This window comes from Oryzias melastigma, unplaced genomic scaffold (genome assembly GCF_002922805.2).
Source record: "Oryzias melastigma strain HK-1 unplaced genomic scaffold, ASM292280v2 sc00331, whole genome shotgun sequence".
Classification (NCBI taxonomy): Eukaryota; Metazoa; Chordata; class Actinopteri; order Beloniformes; family Adrianichthyidae; genus Oryzias; species Oryzias melastigma.
Genome location: NW_023416933.1, coordinates 27017 through 36734, shown reverse-complemented (window position 1 = coordinate 36734; position 9718 = coordinate 27017). Strand labels below are relative to the sequence as shown.

Here is a 9718-nt window from a genome sequence, read left to right as displayed (position 1 = left end):
TTTCTGAAACCGAAAACTCAGAATTTTGCCGAATTTGGAGTTCACGAACTCAGAGTTCCAACAAAACCTGCTTCTTGAAACGGGCCCCAGGGAGGTTAGTGTTTGTCGTTCTTTTACTGTTTCTTTTGCAGGTAAGCTCCCTGGGTTAAGCTAGTTGGGGTTTTGTTTGTTGTTTTGGCCTTGGTTCACCCTGAAGCCTTTTGCTTCACTTTTTGTTATTGTTTGGGTGTTTTGTTCTTGTAAGTAAATATTGTTATACTTTTTATGGAGACTTTTGTTGTGTTTTTGTTACACACTTATTTCCTCTAATTTACCTTAATGTTAGGCCCTGCACCCCTAGACCACATGGGGCGTAACAGAGAGTTCAAGTGTGAATTTATGAGAAGGCCCAGATTGTTAGTGTGACTTTATAATAAATTCTAGATTTCTAACCTGAGTTATGGGTTTTAGATAAACTCACGGAAAAGGACTGGTAGCACTTTCTCTGAACCACAGATGATTATCTCAGTCTGTCTGTGTTTTTCTGCAGAAAGTTGTTCTGCTTTCACTCACTGATCTGTTGGAGGCAGAAACAGACTAAGTCTACAGGTCCAATATTTTTAGACTGATAAAGTACTGCTGATATTTACATGCACTTTATTTTTTTACATACAACACCCTCTGGTGGTTTGTAAGGATACTAAGTTGTCTTCAGGTTTTTGTACAGAGTTTTGCTGTTTCCTGTCACTGTGGGCTGCAGAGTACAGTAGTACACAGCAGAGTCTGACACATGAAGATTATGGATCTTCAGAGGAACTGATTTGTCTTTGAGTTCAGCTTTAAATCTGTCGTTATTGAACTCTGGAGCGTTATCTTTGCTTGATGAGTAACGTCTTAACATGTACTTTGGGTAACTTTTCTCTTCTTGTTTGTACCAGAACAAATAGGGGTATGTATCAATGGTCTCAAAGGTACAGTTGAGTGTGACAGAGTCTCCTTCAGCAGCAATGACTTCTCCTCCTGGTTGGATCACTTTGTCTTCTCCTTTACACTCTGAGGAAGAACAGAACATGCAGAGGAAGAGATGAATCAATAAAGATGATTGATTGAAGGACAACAATCCGCAGCTTGAACAGCTCTTCATGTACAGCTCAGTAATGTGTTGAAGTGTTTGAAGAGGAAACATGTTGATCTTTGTGTCTTACCAAAGAAAAGAGCAGCAAGAAGAATCCACAGCCAATGTTCCATCTGTACAACAAGGTTTCAATCAACAGGAGAAACTAGCTGATGTTCAACATTCACTCTGACAATTGTTCTCTTCACAGCACCACTTCTTATTGACTGAATGTTGAACACAGAGCAGGAGGAGAGCCCCGCCCACTTCACTATGTCGCCCTCTGGTGGAGTAAGGAAGAGGATTTCAGAGATGGAGATACAGTATGTCCTTCATGTGTTCTTGGGGTGTTCTTTTTTTATTCCAAACCGCTCATATACATTCTCACTCTGGAAATAATGTCCGATAGTTGTAAATTTTGATGAAGACGAATCTGCTGCAGTACAAAACGAGCATTAGAATGGAGATGAAAGGTTATTTAAGTGGCTTTGAATGTAGCATGATTGGTACCAGACGGGCTGGTCTGAGTATTTAATGTTCCATCAATGACAAACTAATTTTATGGAAAAAAAAATCAAACAGTTATTTACATGGTTTATGTATCTTGAGCACAAACAACATAAAAAAAATCTGTGCATTTTGAACACATATTTGCTAAAACAGCATGAGTACAAATATTCATTGAGTCAATGTATTGTATTTACAATCAGATTTTGGATTATTGATGGTCATGTCTGTTGGACATCAGATAGTTCAGCTCAACTAAACCATCACAGCGACTTGGGCGTGACAGGCATCTGCATCTCCTGGTTCTGCTGGGATGGCATTAGATCTTTTTTCCAAGCTTAGAAGAAAGAGCAGCCCCTGACCTTCTCATCATTCACTATGGAGGAAGTGACATTGGCCATGTCAGGAGCGTGAAACTGGTTGCACAATGCAATCATGTTCTACCAGGAACAAAACTGATATTCCCTCTCTGGTGTAAAAGAAATAACGATTTTGGTGCCATGGATTTCATCGCGCACTAAAATTGTTATTTCTTTCACCATCTCTGAAATAAAGGAAATAGCTATTTTAGTGCATGATGCAATCCCCGGCACCAAAATGGTTATTTCCTTCACTCCAGAGAGGGTGAAGGGAGGAAGCCATGCCGCTTCACGTAAAACTGAGGTTTTTTTAAATAATGTCATAAATTTAAACTGTTTTTTTTTTTTACTGACAATTACAGCATTGGACTCTATAGCCCTGATCTTTTTATTGAAAGACTGAGCTAATTTCAAATATATAGGATTGTCAGTGGTTAATGCTTGTGATGTTTTGAGTCCTTAAATCTGTTTTATAAAATAAATGCATCTTGTAAAGATCTGACTTTGACCCATATTTCCTTGTGTTTTACTTTCTAACACAGTGAGGCAAATGTGTATTTAAACACTTGAGAAAATCAAAGTAATATTTGGTACAGTAGCCTTTGTTTGTGATTACAGAGGTCAAATGTTTCCTGTAGTTTTTCTCTAGGCTTACACACACTCCAGGAGGGATTTTGGCCCACTCCTCCACACAGATCTTCTCTAGATCTGTCAGGTTTCTGGGCTGTCACTGAGAAACATGGAGTTTGAGCTCGCTCCAAAGACTTCCTATTGGTTTGAGGTATAGAATACTAGGGCACTCCAGAACCTTGATATGCTTCTTCTGGAGCCACTGCTGGGTTATTCTGGATTTGTGCTTCAGGTCAATGTCATGTTGGAAGACCCAGCCATGACAATGCTCTAACTGTGGAAAGGAGGTTGTTCCCTGAAATCTTACAACACATGACCCCAGTCATCCTCTTCTTAATACAGACCAGTAGTCCGGTCTCATGTGCAGAAAAACACCCGAAAGCATGATGCTACCACCCCCATGCTTCACAGTAGGGATGTTTTCTTGGGTTAATGCTCATTCTGATCAGTGAGAAAGTCAAAATTATTTAAAAATAATCATACTGTGTGATTTCCATTTTTTTTTTCATTAGATTATGAATCTCATATTGGGCATGCACCAAAAATGAAAATTTCAGACTCCTTCATGATTTCTAAGTGGGAGAACTTGCAGAATCACAGAGTGTTCAAATGCTTAATTTCTTCAATGTATATGTAGTTAAAGCACAGAGTCAAAGTAACTGTTTATTTATAGTGAGAAGATAACACAAATGTATTTTTGTCCCGGTGGAGCAGACTCTCAAATCTGGATCACCTGTGTGACATCAGTCACTTTGCATTAAGAGATTTTGGTGTTGTAGCATTTCTGAATGAACTTGATAAAAATAATAACATGAATGACTGAGAAAACTTATTGTTTTTAACATATAAAAAAATCACAATAAATAATTAGTGATATTAATGAAAATACATTTAGAAAATATTTTATGCTAAAACTAAAATGGTTGAATCACAGAATGCTTTGTCACTTCCCAGATGGCTTCACCCCCAACGTGTTAGAGTTACTGCTTGGGTGTACCCTGACCTAAACCAATAGTAGCTGGGATTGGCTCTAGCAATCCATGATTAACAAAAGAGACAAAGTAGGTTAGGAAATGGATGGATGCGTTTTCATGGTAGATTACGTTGGAACACTTTATAAAGATGTTTATTGGTTGATGTGGATCATGTGTTGATGTGAATCCTCCCTCAGTGTTTCATTAGCAGCTGTAACCACAGAGACTCTGATCAAACAGGAATGAACAGAATCCATCTGATATGAAGCTGTGCTTTGAAAACCACTTCCCTCCTCTTTGAAGAGTAGTCCATATCTGTCTTCAGGTTTTTGTACAGCCTCTTCTACACTTTGGATCACTGTGCTGTCTGTCTCTAGTGCACAGTAGTAGAGAGCTGTGTCTGCCAGAGTTAGCTTTGTGATGATCAGTTCAGTTGATGTGTCTGTTGTTCTGGATTCATATCGTTTATCTGGAATGTATTCGTTTCTGTCATATTTTCCTCCTTTCTTGAGAATAAATTGAGGAGCCTGAAGGTCAGAATCATGTTTGTACCAGTGAAGTTCAGGATGGCTGTAATCTGTCTGATAGTTACATTTCATTGTAACAAATTTTCCTTCAGTTCTTGGAAGTCGATCCTGATGAGGAGAGATTGTGTCTCCAGCTGTGAGTCCTGAAAAAAGTGGATAAAATGAAGCCATTAGATGAATGAGATGATGAGTTCATGCAGCAGCTTCAAGCAAACTTGAATCTCTGTTCTTAAACTCACCTAGAATGTGAGATAGAAGCAAAAAGAGGTAAAGCAACATGTCTTTGGAGTTATTGAAGACACACAGACAGCAGATGAACTCTGTTCTTCCACTGCAGCACGATGAGGAAAAGTTCGGTGGGCGGGGCCATTAACTCCTTTAAAGTTCAACTCAACCAAAATGAGTTCAGTGCTTCTACTGCTGCTTTCTCTGATCTCTTAAGCTTTGTTTCCATGTCATCAATCCACTGAATAAACAGTCAGTCTTTTTACAGTGTGTGACGCCCTCTAGTGGATGTTGTGGAGTGTTGTGTTCCCTTTACAGGTTTTTGTACAGAGTTTTGTTGTTTCCTGTCACTGTGGGCCTCACAGCACAGTAGTACACAGCAGAGTCTGTCACTGCAGCAGAGGAGATCTGCAGATCCATTTTGGTTCGGTCGTCACTCACTTTGAAAGAAAATCCAGGAACTGGTTGTGAAGCTGATATATTGGTTCCAGTGTGAGAGATCAGAAACTCTGGAGGCTTTCCTGGAAATTGTCGATACCAGTAGAAATAATCACTTCCTTTTGCAGCATTTTTATATTTGTAGGACAGAGTGACAGAAGCTCCTTCCAAAGTGGACTCTTCCTTCTTGACTGCAGTGAGTTCTTCACAGCTGACATCTAAAGGAAGAGAGAAGTCAGATCAGTGATGGACAAACATCAAATGCTGAAATGTATCTTTGAAAGAATCCATCAACCTGTTCCAATGACTAGAAGCAGCAGAGTGAACACAGATGTCTGCACAGACAGCATGTTGGAGAAAGATGATGTTTGGCTTTTGTGTGTTGAACTGTGTTAAAGTGGAAGTTTGTGTCTCTTCTATAGTTCACTAACAGCTCAGCTCCTCCCTCAATCTCTCTGTCTGTTCTTTCATCGGTTCTTCCTCTCCTCTCAGCTCCTCTTCCTTCTGGTTAAGTGTTGGACATGACTCCCCCCCGCGGGTAGGGTTTTGCCTGCACTACATCTCCATGTGAAAATGGCCAAACCTGTGAGGGGCTACAGTTGGCCCACATGAAATAACAAGGCTGTAAGTCGCTCAGTGACTCCGTGAAGCAAAAATGTTCACTGACATTTGTTATTCCAGGCAGGCTTTGAGCGACAGGTCATCACAATCAACACTAAAGTTTCTCTATTCTCATCACTCCCTCGTTCCAGCGCTTTCACATGGACCTCTTCAGCGAGTGCTGGTTCCATGGTGATAGCGGGCAGCGTGAGCTCCTCTATGACACCCAGAGACCATTGGGGGCTAAACAGCCTTTATGTCCTGCTGCACTCTCTGGGTGTGGAGAAGGACCTGGCGCTGCATCCTATCCTCATGGCTGAGGATAACTCCCGCAATCCAAAAACATAACATATTACATAGGTTAACTGGTGACTCTAAAGTGTCCTTAGACGTGCATGTGGGAGTGATATTGTGCCCTGCGGCAGACAGACGACCTGTCCAGGGTACACCTTGATCTCACTCATCAGTAGCTGGGACAAGTTCTGGCAATAAATAAATTGGGTTTAGAAACTTGATGGATGGATCGTATATGAGAGCTGAAGTTTGTCCAACATTAGAACACCTCTTCTAGATTTAAATTATATGAAACTGAAACTTCACAGGACAAAACACTGTTAAGACCTGACTTTGGATACCAGCAGGGTTTCTGTTCCTGAGCTTGTCATGCCTTGTTTCCACTGAGCAGTGTGGTACGCTCCATTATAAATTATACAATGTACCCATTAAGCAGAATGTAACTGTACCCTTTTTAGTCCTCCGTAGGTCATAGGTCCATAACAAAATGAAACAGATGGGTCAGTGCGGTGCTACAGTTGAAACTTGTTGATTGGCGGAAGGTCTTTACAGCAAAAGAAAGCGCCAAGAAAAGGCTTTATTCCTCTTTTACCACTCACAATCTTCTTTCAAACATTAAATACTTTGTATATACTTTACAAAGTACCAAAAGTCATGTGGAAAAAATTGAGCGACTGGATTACTTCTCTTGTAATTGTTGTTAGCTTCACCCTGAATGCGGCGAGATGATACAACTTTGAGTAGAAACAATCAGCTGCATTGTCTGGACCATTATAAACTGGACCATACCAAAGAAAAGTACACTAAGATAGACTATTAAAAATGTATCTGAGTTTCGCAGAACCAAAGATGATTATCTGAGTTTATATGCAGACAGTTGTTCTGCTTTCCTTCCCTGATCTGCTGGAGACAGAACAGACTGAGTCTACAGGCCCAAAGCTTCCTAAAAAAACAGTTTATTGAACCGTCACTGTGGGCTGCAAAGCATAGTAATACACAGCAGAGTCTGACCCCGGGCTTATACCGCTATCGTCAAGGCTTCGTTGGACTAGCTACAGCCAATGTCTTACACTGGCTGCTGCTCCAGCCTCAGCCTGTGAAAGCTCAGCCCAGACAGAGTAGTGCTGGATCTCTATGATCAGCTTCTCGTTGTCCATGGTTATGACTGACAACGCTGTGCTGCAACACATTTTGAGTAACCCGAAAATTACGTAATGTTTACGACACGCTGAAAGCGGCGAGTTCAGCGGAAACTTCGTTTTCTTTTGAAAATATACCGGATTTACTTTAAATTTGCTCGCATGGTTTCCGGTTTAAGTCGTGAATAACCCCAACTTCACAAAAAGTGATGACGATCAGCTGCATCGTCCTTCAAAATTTGAACCCAACGAAACGGATTTGCAGCGACGCAGAGGTCAGTCCGCAGTCACAGGACTTTAACGCCTGCAGTGGAAGTTTCTCTCGCACATTTAATGTTGGGAAAAGACTGCGGCGCACGCAACAGAGCCGTAACACTAGCCGTGTAAGCCCGGGGTTTCTGTTTGAACCTTCAAGTAGATCATGGATCCCAAATCTTTATTTCTTTTTTTCAGCCACATAGCTGTTTTCTTCTCTGATGTGGGAATGGGATCGGTTTGTAGGCTAAAAAAAGAAGAGTAAAAATTGCACGACGGGTCTGAACTCAAACATTTTAAGTTTTCCAGAAAGCCCCACATAACCAGAAAGGAGCACAGTCTACAGAAGAGTACAATTAAAAAAACACATTCTATTCAGGTCTTGATTGCATGGTCTGACTGAAAATAAAAATAAAAAAAAAAAAATCATGCATCTCTTGATGTTCAGAAAGCTGGACCAAATGTGGAGGCAAGCAAGATCTGGCCTGTGGACCATAGATTGGGGACCCCTGATGTAGATGTTTATTGGTTGATGTGGATCATGTGTTGATGTGAATCCTCCCTCAGTGTTTCATTAGCAGCTGTAACCACAGAGACTCTGATCAAACAGGAATGAACAGAATCCATCTGATATGAAGCTGTGCTTTGAAAACCACTTCCCTCCTCTTTGAAGAGTAGTCCATATCTGTCTTCAGGTTTTTGTACAGCCTCTTCTACACTTTGGATCACTGTGTGTCTACAGCACAGTAGTAGAGAGCTGTGTCTGCCAGAGTTAACTTTGTGATGATCAGTTCAGTTGATGTGTCTGTTGTTGTGGATTCATATCGTTTATCTGGAATAAGTTCATAGCTGCTGTAACTTTTAGCTCCTTTCCAGAGATTAAACTGAGGAGCCTGAAGTTCAGAATCATGTTTGTACCAGTCAAGTGTGATATTCCTGTAACGTGTCTGATAGTTACATTTCATTGTAACAGATTTCCCTTCAGTTCCTGTAAGTTGATCCTGATCAGGAGAGATTGTGTCTCCAGCTGTGAGTCCTGGAAAAAGTGGAGAAAATGAAGCCATTAGATGAATGAGATGATGAGTTCATGCAGCAGCTTCAAGCAAACTTGAATCTCTGTTCTTAAACTCACCTAGAATGTGAGATAGAAGCAAAAAGAGGTAAAGCAACATGTCTTTGGAGTTCTTGAAGACACACAGACAGCAGATGAACTCTGTTTATTCCACTGCAGCACAATGAGGAAGAATTTAAGGGGGGGGATCAATGAGCTTTTTCTAAAAGATCAATTAATCCAATCAAACTGAAGATGTTTTTTTTCCAGATCCCTATGCAATGTTTCTTTGTTTGTCATCAGTCCAATGACTCTACAATCAGTGCTTTAAAAGTGTGTGACACCCTCTAGTGGATGCTGAACTGTATTGTTTTCTCTGCAGGTTTTTGTACAGAGTTTTGTTGTTTCCTGTCACTGTGGGCTGCAGAGCACAGTAGTACACAGCAGAGTCTGTCACTGCAGCAGAGGAGATCTGCAGATGAAACTCCTGGTTGGGTTTGTCATGTTTCACTGAATATTTCTCCGTTTTTGTAGAAAAGTCAGAGAGGATGAACTGAGGAGATGAAATGGACTTCTGTTGGTACCACTGAACACTATAAACAGAACCAGAATATTTGCAGGAGAGAGTGACAGTTTCTCCTTCCANATGAACTGAGGAGATGAACTGGACTTCTGTTGGTACCACTGAACACTATAAACAGAACCAGAATATATGCAGGACAGAGTGACAGTTTCTCCTTCCAAATCTATCACTTCATCTTTCAGTGGTTTCAGTAAATCCTCAGAGGATCCTGGAAACAACAAAGATAGATTTCATCAGGACATTTGGATTCTAATCTTGAATCTGACTTTGATCATCTCAAAGTAAATCAGTTCAAACATCTCCAGATGTTTCTCCTGTCCATCATCTCCTTTTCCATCTGCATCTTTTGATGACTTACCAGTTTGAAAGGAGACCATCATCATCCAGATGAGAAGCAGCAACATTCTTTTCTCTGGTACTGAGTGAAGAACAGAGAGAACACAGCAGCTCTTCAGCTCCAACATGAAGCTTCATGTTCTGCTGTGAAGCTCCTCCTCCTGCTGTGGTTTGTTTCTGTGGAGCAAAGCCAGGAAGAAAAGTTTCTCTGAAATCTTCCGTTTGCAGAGAACAAAGTCAAGACTTTTTCAAACACTTAAAAGTTCAGTAAAGTTGATGTGTGAAACATCTGTCACAAAATAAATAATTGTCCACTGATCTGTGCTGAAAATGCTGTATCCGTGTATCAAAAAGTTGTAATTATTTTCTTCTGAGAACTGCTGTATTTTGCATATTTCATGTTCAAGGGGACATCACCAAACTCTCATCTTATATTGAAAAATCCCTTGTATATTAGGTTGACTGCCTGTTTTAAACTCACTCTTGTCATGCTAGAAATGTAATGTTTTATTAAAAATGTTAGAATAGAAAAGAAAATACTTTATTAATCCCTTTGGAAATTCTCAGGGAAATTCAGGTACCAGCGCCCGTACAGCACCAGAAATGGACGTTTTCTTTACTCTACACTCTCATTATATGATAAGGTGTTGGCTCTAGAAGAAGGAAGGGAGTGAACGCTGGCGCACCTGGCTGCCGCTGCTCTCCGC

At 40.6% G+C, this 9718-nt stretch overlaps 1 long non-coding RNA gene across 1 annotated transcript in view; it reads left to right on the top strand.

Annotated features, from left to right (window-relative positions):
• Nucleotides 1-1179: 1179 nt before the first annotated feature.
• The window catches only part of LOC118598325, a 12673-nt gene continuing 4134 nt past the window's right edge, over nucleotides 1180-9718 (top strand). The window contains exon 1 of the long non-coding RNA XR_004947450.1: nucleotides 1180-1239. This is a non-coding gene — a long non-coding RNA (uncharacterized LOC118598325). The remainder of the gene's footprint in view (nucleotides 1240-9718) is intronic.